Genomic DNA, 17500 nt, shown 5'->3' with positions numbered 1-17500 from the left:
TCTCTTCAGTCTCCTCTACCATGAAACATCCCAGTCACTCTCATCAGTCTCCTCTACCATGAAACATCCCAGTCACTCTCATCAGTCTCCTCTACCATGAAACATCCCAGTCACTCTCATCAGTCTCCTCAACCATGAAACATCCCAGTCACTCTCATCAGTCTCCTCTACCATGAAACATCCCAGTCACTCTCTTCAGTCTCCTCTACCATGAAACATCCCAGTCACTCTCATCAGTCTCCTTTACCATGAAACACCCCAGTCACTCTCTTCAGTCTCCTCTACCATGAAACATTACAGTCACTCTCTTCAGTCTCCTCTACCATGAAAGGGGATGAGGATTGCATTTACTCAGGTGGGTTCGAAGCGAAAACCTGCTGGTAAGAAAAGCATTGAATTAGTCCTTCCATGTAATGCCAGTAGAACGTAGTCTGCCCACCCATCGTTAGGAGATGACAGGTACACGCCACATGGTGAGGGTGAAAGGGGCAGAGGGAGACAGGAGTCACAACCTGCAGAGTGGTGCTTCACACACACACACACACACACACACACACACACACACACACACACACACACACACACACACACACACACACACACACACACACACACACACACACACACACACACACACACACACACACACACACACACACACACACACTATTCTCTATATAGTGCACTACCTTTAACCAGGGCCAATCAGAGCCCCTATAGTGCCCTGGTCAGAAGTAGTGCACTACTTAGGGAATAGGGTACCATTTAGGCCACATGACAAAATAGTGTTTTAGTGTGGCTTCCTCTATCTACTACCTTTAACAAGGGCCAATCAGAGCCCCTATAGTGCCCTGGTCAGAAGTAGTGCACTACTTAGGGAATAGGGTACCATTTAGACCACATGACAAAATAGTGTTTTAGTGTGGCTTCCTCTATCTACTACCTTTAACAAGGGCCAATCAGAGCCCCTATAGTGCCCTGGTCAGAAGTAGTGCACTACTTAGGGAATAGGGTACCATTTAGGCCACATGACAAAATAGTGTTTTAGTGTGGCTTCCTCTATCTACTACCTTTAACAAGGGCCAATCAGAGCCCCTATAGGGCCCTGGTCAAAAGTACTGCACTACTTAGGGAATAGGGTACCATTTAGGGCACACATCTATCTTATTCATCTGCATTAGAGTGTTTTTCCCAGCAGCTTTCAACTGAAGCTTAGCCGAGTGTCTTTAGGAGCTTAAAAATGGACAGACCCAGCCAGCCGAGGTTACAATGACATGGGAGGACGGTCCAAATGGACTGACCCAGCCAGCCGAGGTTACAATAACACGGGAGGACGGCCCAAACGGACTGACCCAGCCAGCCGAGGTTACAATAACACGGGAGGACGGCCCAAATGGACTGACCAAGCCAGCCGCGGTTACAATAACACGGGAGGACGGCCCAAATGGACTGACCCAGCCAGCCGCGGTTACAATAACACGGGAGGACGGCCCAAATGGACTGACCCAGCCAGCCGAGGTTACAATGATACGGGAGGACGGCCCAAACGGACTGACCCAGCCAGCCGAGGTTACAATGACATGGGAGGACGGCCCAAATGGACTGACCCAGCCAGCCGAGGTTACAATGACACGGGAGGACGGCCCAAATGGACTGACCCAGCCAGCCGAGGTTACAATGACATGGGAGGACGGCCCAAACGGACTGACCCAGCCAGCCGAGGTTACAATGATACGGGAGGACGGTCCAAACGGACTGACCCAGCCAGCCGAGGTTACAATGACACGGGAGGACGGCCCAAATGGACTGACCCAGCCAGCCGAGGTTACAATGACACGGGAGGACGGCCCAAACGGACTGACCCAGCCAGCCGAGGTTACAATGACACGGGAGGACGGTCCAAACGGACTGACCCAGCCAGCCGAGGTTACAATGACATGGGAGGACAGCCCAAATGGACTGACCCAGCCAGCCGAGGTTACAATGATACGGGAGGACGGCCCAAACGGACTGACCCAGCCAGCCGAGGTTACAATGATACGGGAGGACGGTCCAAACGGACTGACCCAGCCAGCCAGGTTACAATGACATGGGAGGACGGCCCAAACGGACTGACCCAGCCAGCCAAGGTTACAATGACACGGGAGGACGGCCCAAATGGACTGACCCAGCCAGCCGAGGTTACAATGATACGGGAGGACGGTCCAAACGGACTGACCCAGCCAGCCGAGGTTACAATGACATGGGAGGACGGCCCAAATGGACTGACCCAGCCAGCCGAGGTTACAATGACACGGGAGGACGGCCCAAACGGACTGACCCAGCCAGCCGAGGTTACAATGACACGGGAGGACGGTCCAAATGGACTGACCCAGCCAGCCGCGGTTACAATAACACGGGAGGACGGCCCAAATGGACTGACCCAGCCAGCCGAGGTTACAATAACACGGGAGGACGGCCCAAATGGACTGACCCAGCCAGCCAAGGTTACAATGACACGGGAGGACGGCCCAAATGGACTGACCCAGCCAGCCGAGGTTACAATGACACGGGAGGACGGCCCAAATGGACTGACCCAGCCAGCCGAGGTTACAATGACACGGGAGGACGGCCCAAACGGACTGACCCAGCCAGCCGCGGTTACAATGACACGGGAGGACGGCCCAAACGGACTGACCCAGCCAGCCAAGGTTACAATGACATGGGAGGACGGCCCAAACGGACTGACCCAGCCAGCCAGGTTACAATGACATGGGAGGACGGTCCAAATGGACTGACCCAGCCAGCCGAGGTTACAATGACACGGGAGGACGGCCCAAATGGACTGACCCAGCCAGCCGAGGTTACAATGACACGGGAGGACGGTCCAAATGGACTGACCCAGCCAGCCGAGGTTACAATGACACGGGAGATGTGATATCCATCCGGACAGCTGGTCAGATTAGATTATAGCACCCATCCAGAGAGGACGGCCCACATCGCACCCTGTTCCCTATATAGTGCAGTAGTATTGACCAGATCCCTATAGAACCCTGTTTCCTATATAGTGCACTACTTTAGACCAGAGCCCTATGGCACCCTGTTCCCTATATAGTGCACTAGTATAGACCAGAGCCCTATGGAACCCTGTTCCCTATATAGTGCACTAGTATTGACCAGAGCCCTATAGAACCCTGTTCCCTATATAGTGCACTACTTTAGACCAGAGCCCTATAGAACCCTGTTCCCTATATAGTGCACTAGTATTGACCAGAGCCCTATGGCACCATGTTCCCTATATAGTGCACTACTTTAGACCAGAGCCCTATGGCACCCTGTTCCCTACATAGTGCACTACTTTAGACCAGAGCCCTATGGCACCCTGTTCCCTATATAGTGCACTAGTATAGACCAGAGCCCTATGGAACCCTGTTCCCTATATAGTGCACTAGTATAGACCAGAGCCCTATGGCACCCTGTTCCCTATATAGTGCACTGGTATTGACCAGAGCCCTATAGAACCCTGTTCCCTATATAGTGCACGATTTTAGACCAGAGCCCTATGGCACCCTGTTCCCTATATAGTGCACTACTTTAGACCAGAGCCCTATGGCACCCTGTTCCCTATATAGTGCACTACTTTAGACCAGAGCCCTATGGCACCCTGTTCCCTATATAGTGCACTACTTTAGACCAGAGCCCTATGGAACCCTGTTCCCTATATAGTGCACTGGTATTGACCAGAGCCCGTTGCGTTTTAACTCATCTACTGCTGCTTTCGTAACCTTTGACCTTCGCTGATGATGTACATGATAGAGAACCTCTCACTCCCGCAGCTCATTGGATGGGTTATAAAACTGCTGCTCTGAATGTCTGTCTCTGACCAATCAGAAAAGGGTTAGGCTAGTCTAGTCTGTTACAGTATAGTGTTATTAATACTGTCAATGTCTCTGACCAATCAGAAAAGGGTTAGGCTAGTCTAGTCTGCTACAGTATATCGTTGGTTTATAATAACACCAGACAGCCTGATCACCCAGGTCTGGTTTATAATAACACCAGACAGTCTGATCACCCAGGTCTGGTTTATAATAACACCAGACAGCCTGATCACCCAGGTCTGGTTTATAATAACACCAGACAGCCTGATCACCCAGGTCTGGTTTATAATAACACCAGACAGTCTGATCACCCAGGTCTGGTTTATAATAACACCAGACAGTCTGATCACCCAAGTCTGGTTTATAATAACACCAGACAGCCTGATCACCCAGGTCTGGTTTATAATAACACCAGACAGTCTGATCACCCAGGTCTGGTTTATAATAACACCAGACAGTCTGATCACCCAGGTCCGGTTTATAATAACACCAGACAGCCTGATCACCCAGGTCTGGTTTATAATAACACCAGACAGCCTGATCACCCAGGTCCGGTTTATAATAACACCAGACAGCCTGATCACCCAGGTCTGGTTTATAATAACACCAGACAGTCTGATCACCCAGGTCCGGTTTATAATAACACCAGACAGTCTGATCACCCAGGTCTGGTTTATAATAACACCAGACAGCCTGATCACCCAGGTCTGGTTTATAATAACACCAGACAGCCTGATCACCCAGGTCTGGTTTATAATACCACCAGACAGCCTGATCACCCAGGTCTGGTTTATAATAACACCAGACAGCCTGATCACCCAGGTCTGGTTTATAATAACACCAGACAGCCTGATCACCCAGGTCTGGTTTATAATAACACCAGACAGTCTGATCACCCAGGTCTGGTTTATAATAACACCAGACAGTCTGATCACCCAGGTCTGGTTTATAATAACACCAGACAGTCTGATCACCCAGGTCTGGTTTATAATAACACCAGACAGCCTGATCACCCAGGTCTGGTTTATAATACCACCAGACAGCCTGATCACCCAGGTCTGGTTTATAATAACACCAGACAGCCTGACCACCCAGGTCTGGTTTATAATAACACCAGACAGCCTGATCACCCAGGTCTGGTTTATAATAACACCACACAGCCTGATCACCCAGGTCTGGTTTATAATAACACCAGACAGTCTGATCACCCAGGTCAGGTTTATAATAACACCAGACAGCCTGATCACCCAGGTCTGGTTTATAATAACACCAGACAGTCTGATCACCCAGGTCTGGTTTATAATAACACCAGACAGCCTGATCACCCAGGTCTGGTTTATAATAACACCAGACAGCCTGATCACCCAGGTCTGGTTTATAATAACACCAGACAGCCTGATCACCCAGGTCTGGTTTATAATAACACCAGACAGTCTGATCACCCAGGTCTGGTTTATAATAACACCAGACAGCCTGATCACCCAGGTCTGGTTTATAATACCACCAGACAGCCTGATCACCCAGGTCTGGTTTATAATAACACCAGACAGCCTGACCACCCAGGTCTGGTTTATAATAACACCAGACAGCCTGATCACCCAGGTCTGGTTTATAATAACACCACACAGCCTGATCACCCAGGTCTGGTTTATAATAACACCAGACAGCCTGATCACCCAGGTCTGGTTTATAATAACACCAGACAGCCTGATCACCCAGGTCTGGTTTATAATAACACCAGACAGTCTGATCACCCAGGTCTGGTTTATAATAACACCAGACAGTCTGATCACCCAGGTCTGGTTTATAATAACACCAGACAGTCTGATCACCCAGGTCTGGTTTATAATAACACCAGACAGCCTGATCACCCAGGTCTGGTTTATAATAACACCAGACAGCCTGATCACCCAGGTCTGGTTTATAATAACACCAGACAGCCTGATCACCCAGGACTGGTTTATAATACCACCAGACAGCCTGATCACCCAGGTCTGGTTTATAATAACACCAGACAGCCTGATCACCCAGGTCTGGTTTATAATAACACCAGACAGCCTGATCACCCAGGTCTTGTTTATAATAACACCAGACAGCCTGATCACCCAGGTCTGGTTTATAATAACACCAGACAGTCTGATCACCCAGGTCTGGTTTATAATAACACCAGACAGCCTGATCACCCAGGTCTGGTTTATAATACCGCCAGACAGCCTGATCACCCAGGTCTGGTTTATAATAACACCAGACAGCCTGACCACCCAGGTCTGGTTTATAATAACACCAGACAGCCTGATCACCCAGGTCTGGTTTATAATAACACCACACAGCCTGATCACCCAGGTCTGGTTTATAATAACACCAGACAGTCTGATCACCCAGGTCAGGTTTATAATAACACCACACAGCCTGATCACCCAGGTCTGGTTTATAATAACACCAGACAGCCTGATCACCCAGGTCTGGTTTATAATAACACCAGACAGCCTGATCATCCAGGTCTGGTTTATAATAACACTAGACAGTCTGATCACCCAGGTCTGGTTTATAATAACACCAGACAGCCTGATCACCCAGGTCTGGTTTATAATAACACCAGACAGCCTGATCACCCAGGTCTGGTTTATAATAACACCAGACAGTCTGATCACCCAGGTCTGGTTTATAATAACACCAGACAGTCTGATCACCCAGGTCTGGTTTATAATAACACCAGACAGCCTGATCACCCAGGTCTGGTTTATAATAACACCAGACAGCCTGATCACCCAGGTCTGGTTTATAATAACACCAGACAGCCTGATCACCCAGGTCTGGTTTATAATAACACCAGACAGTCTGATCACCCAGGTCTGGTTTATAATAACACCAGACAGCCTGATCACCCAGGTCTGGTTTATAATAACACCAGACAGCCTGATCACCCAGGTCTGGTTTATAATAACACCAGACAGCCTGATCACCCAGGTCTGGTTTATAATAACACCAGACAGCCTGATCACCCAGGTCTGGTTTATAATAACACCAGACAGTCTGATCACCCAGGTCTGGTTTATAATAACACCAGACAGCCTGATCACCCAGGTCTGGTTCATAATAACACCAGACAGTCTGATCACCCAGGTCTGGTTTATAATAACACCAGACAGCCTGATCACCCAGGTCTGGTTTATAATACCACCAGACAGTCTGATCACCCGGGTCTGGTTTATAATAACACCAGACAGCCTGATCACCCAGGTCTGGTTTATAATACCACCAGACAGCCTGATCACCCGGGTCTGGTTTATAATACCACCAGACAGCCTGATCACCCGGGTCTGGTTTATAATAACACCAGACAGCCTGATCACCCGGGTCTGGTTTATAATACCACCAGACAGCCTGATCACCCGGGTCTGGTTTATAATAACACCAGACAGCCTGATCACCCAGGTCTGGTTTATAATAACACCAGACAGCCTGATCACCCAGGTCTGGTTTATAATAACACCAGACAGCCTGATCACCCAGGTCTGGTTTATAATAACACCAGACAGTCTGATCACCCAGGTCTGGTTTATAATAACACCAGACAGCCTGATCACCCAGGTCTGGTTTATAATAACACCAGACAGCCTGATCACCCAGGTCTGGTTTATAATAACACCAGACAGCCTGATCACCCAGGTCTGGTTTATAATAACACCAGACAGCCTGATCACCCAGGTCTGGTTTATAATAACACCAGACAGCCTGATCACCCAGGTCTGGTTTATAATAACACCAGACAGCCTGATCACCCAGGTCTGGTTTATAATAACACCAGACAGCCTGATCACCCAGGTCTGGTTTATAATAACACCAGACAGCCTGATCACCCAGGTCTGGTTTATAATAACACCAGACAGCCTGATCACCCAGGTCTGGTTTATAATAACACCAGACAGTCTGATCACCCAGGTCTGGTATGTGATAAAAGAGGATTGTGTAAGAAGGTCAAAGGGAGAGTTGGTGTAGAACTATCTGAACTGAACAGGACTGTTGGTAGTAAACTGTTGAACTGGACATGTGGAATGGACCTGCACCTGTCACGTTTTCTTATCTCTCTTCCCTTCTCTCCTCTTCTCTTCTCTCCTCTTGTCTTTTCTCTTCACTTTCTCCTCTCCTCTCATATCGACTCTCTTCTCATCTCTCCTGGTCTCTCCTCTTCTCTTCCCTTCTCTCCTCTTCTCATCTCCTCGTCTCTCCTCTCATCTCTCCTGGTCTCTCCTCTTCTCTTCCCTTCGCTTCTCTCCTCTTCTCTCCTCTTGTCTTTTCTCTTCACTTTCTCCTCTCCTCTTGAGTCTCCTCGACTCTCCTCTCCTCTCGTATCATCTCTCCTATTTCTCCTCTCCTCTCCTCTCCTCTGTCCTCTTCTCTCCTCTCCTCTCCTCTTTCCTCTCCTCTCCTCTCCTCTCCTCTCCTCTCCTCTCTTATCCTCTCTCCTGGTCTCTCCTCTTCTCTTCCCTTCGCTTCTCTCCTCTTCTCTCCTCTTGTCTTTTCTCTTCACTTTCTCCTCTCCTCTTGAGTCTCCTCGACTCTCCTCTCCTCTCGTATCATCTCTCCTATTTCTCCTCTCCTCTCCTCTCCTCTCCTCTCCTCTCCTCTCCTCTCCTCTGTCCTCTTCTCTCCTCTCCTCTCCTCTTTCCTCTCCTCTCCTCTCCTCTCCTCTCCTCTCTTATCCTCTCTCCTGGTCTCTCCTCTTCTCTTCCCTTCTCTTCTCTCCTCTTCTCTCCTCTTGTCTTTTCTCTTCACTTTCACTTTCTCCTCTCCTCTTGAGTCTCCTCGTCTCTCCTCTCCTCTCATCTCGACTCTCCTCGTCTCTCCTCTCCTCTCCTCTCGTATCATCTCTCCTATTTCTCCTCTCCTCTCCTCTCCTATCCTCTCCTCTCCTCTCCTCTCCTCTCTCCTGGTCTCGCCTCTCTTCTCTTCTCGTATCTTTTCTCCTATTTCTCCTCTCCTCTTTCCTTTCCTCTCCTCTCTCATTTCCTTTCCTCTCGTATCTTCTCTCCTATTTTTTCCTTTCCTCTGGACTTCCACTCTTTTCACTCCTCTTATCTACTCTCCTATGTTCTCCTCTCACCTCCTCTCGTCTCTTCTCGTCTCCTCTCGTCTCCTCTCGTCTCTTCTCTTGGTTTTCAACAAGACGGACGTGTCTCTTCTCTCTGTTGTTATCCAAGCTGTAACCAAGCTGTAACCAAGCTGTAACCAAGCTGTAACCAAGCCCATTCCGTGTGTCCTCGTGATGTGAGATATGTGCCTTTGGAAGAGAGGAGTGGCATTTTAAATGTGCTAACTAGATGTGGTGGTTGATACCTGAGTCAGAGTTCCAGGTACCTGTAGACACACTTCTATGTTTTTAACCTGTCTGTCTGTCTGTCTGTCTGTCTGTCTGTCTGTCTGTAAACTGTTGGTCTGTCTGTCTGTCTGTCTGTCTGTCTGTCTGACCGTCTGTCTGTCTGTCTGACCGTCTGTCTGTCTGTCTGTCTGTCTGTCTGTCTGTCTGTCTGTCTGTCATATGATTGGTGCCAATCCAAGGCTTGGGCGTTTATGCAGAGTTACCTCAAGCTGCTGTTCTGCTTGTTTTTTAGAAACGAAAACAGAAAACTAATCCGAGGGCCAAAAGAAAATATTTTAGAAGACATTAACGGGCGGTTTGGAGTATGATCGCCCAGGGCACAAACTGAGTGATCCAGGGCTGTACTGTCATGAGTTAACCACAATGGTATTTTCTCCTGTGTGAATGCTGACTTAGATAAGAACATTATTCATTAGGATAATGAAAGGGGATTTTAGTTAGTGGTAATTGAAGATGTGATCTGATATCAAAACAATTAAGTTAAACAGATTATTGTAGTAACATCAGTATAATGGCTTTATTAGTATCCTGGAGCTTGGGTTATGCTATTAACAAACGGAAGTGCACACACACACACACACACGCACGCATGCATGCATGCACGCGCACACACCACACACACACACACACCTTGGCGTGACATGAGAGCTTAGGGTCTAATCCCGACACAATAGCTTGGGGAGGAAGAGCAGCGCAGTGAAAGGAGGAATATAGAACTGGAATGCAGAACAAACAACTGGAATCTAGAACATGACGTTCTACTGTTCTACAGTTCTACCTGTTCTACAGTTCTACCTGTTCTACAGTTCTACCCTGAAATTACTGACATTCCAGAACACTGAAACAGGACCTGGACAATTCTGTCCTTCTCTATAGACAGTCAGTTTATCAATAACCTCCCTCCTCCTAGAGACACTTCTGTCCTTCTCTATAGACAGTCAGTTTATCAATAACCTCCCTCCTTCTAGAGACACTTCTGTCCTTCTCTATAGACAGTCAGTTTATCAATAACCTCCCTCCTCCTAGAGACACTTCTGTCCTTCTCTATAGACAGTCAGTTCAAAAACAGTTTATCAATAACCTTCCTCCTTCTAGAGACACTTCTGTCCTTCTCTAGAGACAGTCAGTTTAACAGTTTATCAATAACATCCCTCCTTCTAGAGACACTTCTGTCCTTCTCTATAGACAGTCAGTTTAACAGTTTATCAATAACATCCCTCCTCCTAGAGACACGTCTGTCCTTCTCTATAGACAGTCAGTTTATCAATAACCTCCCTCCTCCTAGAGAAACTTCTGTCCTTCTCTATAGACAGTCAGTTTATCAATAACCTCCCTTCTTCTAGAGACACGTCTGTCCTTCTCTATAGACAGTCAGTTTATCAATAACCTCCCTTCTTCTAGAGACACGTCTGTCCTTTTCTATAGACAGTCAGTTCAACAGTTTATCAATAACCTCCCTCCTTCTAGAGACACGTCTGTCCTTCTCTATAGACAGTCAGTTCAACAGTTTATCAATAACCTCCCTCCTAGAAACACTTCTGTCCTTCTCTAGAGACAGTCAGTTTATCAATAACCTCCCTCCTCCTAGAGACACTTCTGTCCTTCTCTAGAGACAGTCAGTTCAACAGTTTATCAATAACCTCCCTCCTTCTAGACACTTCTGTCCTTCTCTAGAGACAGTCAGTTTATCAATAACCTCCCTCCTCCTAGAGACACTTCTGTCCTTCTCTATAGACAGTCAGTTCAACAGTTTATCAATAACCTCCCTCCTAGAAACACTTCTGTCCTTCTCTAGAGACAGTCAGTTCAAAAACAGTTTATCAATAACCTTCCTTCTTCTAGAGACACGTCTGTCCTTCTCTAGAGACAGTCAGTTTATCAATAACCTTCCTTCTTCTAGAGACACTTCTGTCCTTCTCTAGAGACAGTCAGTTTAACAGTTTATCAATAACCTCCCTCCTTCTAGAGACACTTCTGTCCTTCTCTAGAGACAGTCAGTTCAACAGTTTATCAATAACCTCCCTCCTCCTAGAGACACTTCTGTCCTTCTCTATAGACAGTCAGTTTATCAATAACCTCCCTCCTTCTAGAGACACTTCTGTCCTTCTCTATAGACAGTCAGTTTATCAATAACCTCCCTCCTCTAGAGACACGTCTGTCCTTCTCTATAGACAGTCAGTTTATCAATAACCTCCCTCCTCTAGAGACACGTCTGTCCTTCTCTATAGACAGTCAGTTCAACAGTTTATCAATAACCTCCCTCCTCCTAGAGACACGTCTGTCCTTCTCTATAGACAGTCAGTTTATCAATAACCTCCCTCCTCCTAGAGACACGTCTGTCCTTCTCTATAGACAGTCAGTTCAACAGTTTATCAATAACCTCACTCCTTCTAGAGACACTTCTGTCCTTCTCTAGAGACAGTCAGTTTATCAATAACCTCCCTCCTTCTAGACACGTCTGTCCTTCTCTATAGACAGTCAGTTTAACAGTTTATCAATAACCTCCCTCCTTCTAGACACGTCTGTCCTTCTCTATAGACAGTCAGTTCAACAGTTTATCAATAACCTCACTCCTTCTAGAGACACTTCTGTCCTTCTCTATAGACAGTCAGTTTATCAATAACCTCCCTCCTTCTAGAGACACTTCTGTCCTTCTCTATAGACAGTCAGTTTATCAATACCCTCCCTCCTCCTAGAGACACTTCTGTCCTTCTCTAGAGACAGTCAGTTTAACAGTTTATCAATAACCTCCCTCCTAGAAACACTTCTGTCCTTCTCTAGAGACAGTCAGTTCAAAAACAGTTTATCAATAACCTCCCTCCTCCTAGAGACACTTCTGTCCTTCTCTATAGACAGTCAGTTTATCAATAACCTCCCTCCTCCTAGAGACACGTTTGTCCTTCTCTATAGACAGTCAGTTTATCAATAACCTCCCTCCTTCTAGAGACACTTCTGTCCTTCTCTATAGACAGTCAGTTTATCAATAACCTCCCTCCTCCTAGAGACACTTCTGTCCTTCTCTATAGACAGTCAGTTCAAAAACAGTTTATCAATAACCTTCCTCCTTCTAGAGACACTTCTGTCCTTCTCTATAGACAGTCAGTTTATCAATAACCTCCCTCCTCCTAGAGACACTTCTGTCCTTCTCTATAGACAGTCAGTTCAAAAACAGTTTATCAATAACCTTCCTCCTTCTAGAGACACTTCTGTCCTTCTCTATAGACAGTCAGTTTAACAGTTTATCAATAACATCCCTCCTCCTAGAGACACGTCTGTCCTTCTCTATAGACAGTCAGTTTATCAATAACCTCCCTTCTTCTAGAGACACGTCTGTCCTTTTCTATAGACAGTCAGTTCAACAGTTTATCAATAACCTCCCTCCTAGAAACACTTCTGTCCTTCTCTAGAGACAGTCAGTTTATCAATAACCTCCCTCCTCCTAGAGACACTTCTGTCCTTCTCTAGAGACAGTCAGTTCAACAGTTTATCAATAACCTCCCTCCTTCTAGACACTTCTGTCCTTCTCTAGAGACAGTCAGTTTATCAATAACCTCCCTCCTCCTAGAGACACTTCTGTCCTTCTCTATAGACAGTCAGTTCAACAGTTTATCAATAACCTCCCTCCTAGAAACACTTCTGTCCTTCTCTAGAGACAGTCAGTTCAAAAACAGTTTATCAATAACCTTCCTTCTTCTAGAGACACTTCTGTCCTTCTCTAGAGACAGTCAGTTTATCAATAACCTCCCTCCTTCTAGAGACACTTCTGTCCTTCTCTATAGACAGTCAGTTTATCAATAACCTCCCTCCTTCTAGAGACACTTCTGTCCTTCTCTATAGACAGTCAGTTTATCAATAACCTCCCTCCTCCTAGAGACACTTCTGTCCTTCTCTATAGACAGTCAGTTTATCAATAACCTCCCTCCTCCTAGAGACACTTCTGTCCTTCTCTATAGACAGTCAGTTTATCAATAACCTCCCTCCTTCTAGAGACACTTCTGTCCTTCTCTATAGACAGTCAGTTCAACAGTTTATCAATAACCTCCCTCCTCCTAGAGACACTTCTGTCCTTCTCTAGAGACAGTCAGTTTAACAGTTTATCAATAACCTCCCTCCTTCTAGACACGTCTGTCCTTCTCTAGAGACAGTCAGTTCAACAGTTTATCAATAACCTCACTCCTTCTAGAGACACTTCTGTCCTTCTCTATAGACAGTCAGTTTATCAATAACCTCCCTCCTCCTAGAGACACTTCTGTCCTTCTCTATAGACAGTCAGTTTAACAGTTTATCAATAACCTCCCTCCTTCTAGACACGTCTGTCCTTCTCTATAGACAGTCAGTTTAACAGTTTATCAATAACCTCCCTCCTTCTAGACACGTCTGTCCTTCTCTAGAGACAGTCAGTTCAACAGTTTATCAATAACCTCACTCCTTCTAGAGACACTTCTGTCCTTCTCTATAGACAGTCAGTTTATCAATAACCTCCCTCCTTCTAGAGACACGTCTGTCCTTCTCTATAGACAGTCAGTTTAACAGTTTATCAATAACCTCCCTCCTTCTAGACACGTCTGTCCTTCTCTATAGACAGTCAGTTTAACAGTTTATCAATAACCTCCCTCCTTCTAGACACGTCTGTCCTTCTCTAGAGACAGTCAGTTCAACAGTTTATCAATAACCTCACTCCTTCTAGAGACACTTCTGTCCTTCTCTATAGACAGTCAGTTTATCAATAACCTCCCTCCTTCTAGAGACACTTCTGTCCTTCTCTATAGACAGTCAGTTTATCAATACCCTCCCTCCTCCTAGAGACACTTCTGTCCTTCTCTAGAGACAGTCAGTTTAACAGTTTATCAATAACCTCCCTCCTAGAAACACTTCTGTCCTTCTCTAGAGACAGTCAGTTCAAAAACAGTTTATCAATAACCTCCCTCCTCCTAGAGACACTTCTGTCCTTCTCTATAGACAGTCAGTTTATCAATAACCTCACTCCTTCTAGAGACATGTCTGTCCTTCTCTATAGACAGTCAGTTTAACAGTTTATCAATAACACATCACTCATAGCGTAGGCAATAAGGTCTACGTACCAGACAAAACCGTTTGATGAACGATTAATGATGATATTATCTTTCCTCCTATCTATGAATTTTATAATTTTGTCTCAGAAAAGTTTCCTCACATTTAGGCCGTTCCTGGGCTTCTGCTGGAATGTTTTTATATGCTGAATAAAATATATGAACTTTCTTTAAATAGACAAGCAAGGGTCTGCGCCTACTTTACAGAATACAGAGCACCCTACAGAGAGCTTTTCACCTGAGAAGAGAGAGAGGGAGAGAGAGAGAGAGAGAGAGAGAGAGAGAGGGAGAGAGACAGAGACAGAGAGAGACAGAGAGAGAGAGAGAGACAGAGAGAGAGACAGAGAGACAGAGAGAGAGAGAGAGAGGAGAGAGAGAGTGAGAGACAGAGAGAGAGAGAGACAGAGAGAGAGAGAGACAGAGAGAGAGAGAGAGAGGAGAGAGAGAGTGAGAGACAGAGAGAGAGAGACAGAGAGAGAGAGAGACAGAGAGACAGAGAAAGACAGAGAGAGAGAGAGATAGAGGTACAGATATAGAAAGAGAGAGACAGAGAGAGAGAGAGAGAGAGAGAGAGAGAGAGAGAGAGAGAGAGAGAGAGAGAGAGACAGAGAGAGAGAGAGAGAGAGAGACAGAGAAAGACAGAGAGAGAGAGAGATAGAGGTACAGATATAGAAAGAGAGAGACAGAGAGAGAGAGAGAGAGAGAGAGAGAGAGAGAGAGAGAGAGAGAGAGAGAGAGAGAGAGAGAGAGAGAGAGAGAGAGAGAGAGAGAGAGAGATCATTGGGGATACAGAGAGACTGGCTGTCTGTATCAACAGGAAACTGTTGCCCAGCTACCATAGCTGAAGTATAGATCTTGCCACTTGCTGTTCCATCATATGGTTCCATTTTACTCTAAGAGGCCATAAAATCTCATAGTAATTACATTGGCAGGTAAGATGCAGTGTAAACACTGTGTACCGTACCTCCTTCATTAAGACACTAGATTGCTTTGTTCACTAAAGCCTGGTACATACAAATATGTTCTACCGGCCTGGAACAGAGCAAGCTAGTGCTTTGATAAATCAGGAGATCAAGACAGGACAACAAGACAGGACAACAAGACAGGACAACAAGACAGGTTATCAAGACAGGACAACAAGACAGGACAAAAAGACAGGACAAGACAGGACAACAAGGCAGGACACCATGACAGGACAACAAAACAGGACAACAAGACAGGACATCACGTCAGGACAACAAGACAGGACAAAAAGACAGGACAAGACAGGACAACAAGACAGGACAAAAATACAGGTTATCAAGACAGGACAACAAAACAGGAAAACAAGACAGGACATCAAGAGAGGACATCAAGACAGGACAACAAGACAGGACAACAAGACAGGTCATCAAGACAGGACATTGACAGGACAACAAGACAGGACAACAAGACAGGACATCAAGAGAGGACATCAAGACAGGAAAACAAGACAGGACATCAAGAGAGGACATCAAGACAGGACATTGACAGGACAACAAGACAGGTCATCAAGACAGGACATCAAGAGAGGACATCAAGACAGGACATTGACAGGACAACAAGACAGGTCATCAAGACTGGACATTGACAGGACAACAAGACAGGACATCAAGACAGTTTGGTGTTTGTCCAATTCTGTGAATTCTTGGTTGGTGAGCGAACCCCAGACCTCCCAAATGTAGAGGGCAATGGGTTCTATAACTGATTAAAATCAAATCAAATACAATTTTACTTGTCACATTCGCGAATACAACAGGTGTAGACCTTACAGTGAAATGCGTACAAGCCCTTAACCAGCAATGCAGTCTTAAAAAGAATAAGTGTTAATTAAGTAAAAAATAGATGAGTAAAAAATGTAAAATGAAATTAGCAACTAATTAAAGAGCAGCAGTAAAATAACAATGTGGAGACTATATACAGGGTGTTACAGTACAGAGTCAATGTGGAGGCTATATACAGGGTGTTACAGTACAGAGTCAATATGGAGGCTATATACAGGGTGTTACTGTACAGAGTCAATGTGGAGGCTATATACAGGGTGTTATGGTACAGAGTCAAGATGGAGGCTATATACAGGGTGTTACGGTACAGAGTCAATGTGGAGGCTATATACAGGGTGTTACGGTACAGAGTCAAGATGGAGGCTATATACAGGGTATTACGGTACAGAGTCAATGTGGAGACTATATACAGGGTGTTACAGTACAGAGTCAATGTGGAGGCTATATACAGGGTGTTACGGTACAGAGTCAAGATGGAGGCTATATACAGGGTGTTACGGTACAGAGTCAATGTGGAGGCTATATACAGGGTGTTACAGTACAGAGTCAATGTGGAGGCTATATACAGGGTGTTACGGTACAGGGTCAATGTGGAGGCTATATACAGGGTGTTACGGTACAGAGTCAAGATGGAGGCTATATACAGGGTGTTACGGTACAGAGTCAATATGGAGGCTACATACAGGGTATTACGGTACAGAGTCAATGTGGAGGCTATATACAGGGTGTTCGGTACAGAGTCAATGTGGAGGCTATATACAGGGTGTTACGGTACAGAGTCAATGTGGAGGCTATATACAGGGTGTTACGGTACAGAGTCAATGTCAAATCAAATCAAATCCAATTTTATTGGTCACATACACATGGTTAGCAGATGTTAATGCGAGTGTAGTGAAATGCTTGTGGAGGCTATATACAGCAGGATCCAGTACAGAGTCAATGTGCGGGGGGGCACCGGTTAGTCGAAGGTCATTGAGGTAATATGGACATATAGGTAGAGTTATTAAAGTGACTATGCATAGATAATAAACAGATTGGGTAGCCATTGGATTATCTGTTCAGCAGTCTTATGGCTTGGGGGTAGACGCCGTTTTAAGAAGCATTTTGGACTCTGCTACCACTTGCCGTGCGGCAGCAGAGAGAACAGACTATGACTGGGATGGCTGGAGTCTTTGATAATTTTTAGGGCCTTCCTCTGACACCGCCTATTCAAGCTGTACTTTATTATATCCCAGTGGGGAGGATATGCTCCTTTCTTCTCTGACTTCCTGTGTACTGGGGCGGACACGCTCCTTTTTTCTCTGACTTCCTGTTTACTGGGGTGGACACATTCCTTTCTTCTCTGACTTCCTGTTTACTGGGGTGGACACATTCCTTTCTTCTCTGACTTCC

The sequence above is a fragment of the Salvelinus fontinalis genome, chromosome 41 (assembly GCF_029448725.1).
Source record: "Salvelinus fontinalis isolate EN_2023a chromosome 41, ASM2944872v1, whole genome shotgun sequence".
NCBI classification, from domain to species: Eukaryota; Metazoa; Chordata; class Actinopteri; order Salmoniformes; family Salmonidae; genus Salvelinus; species Salvelinus fontinalis.
This window is presented reverse-complemented; position numbering follows the sequence as displayed.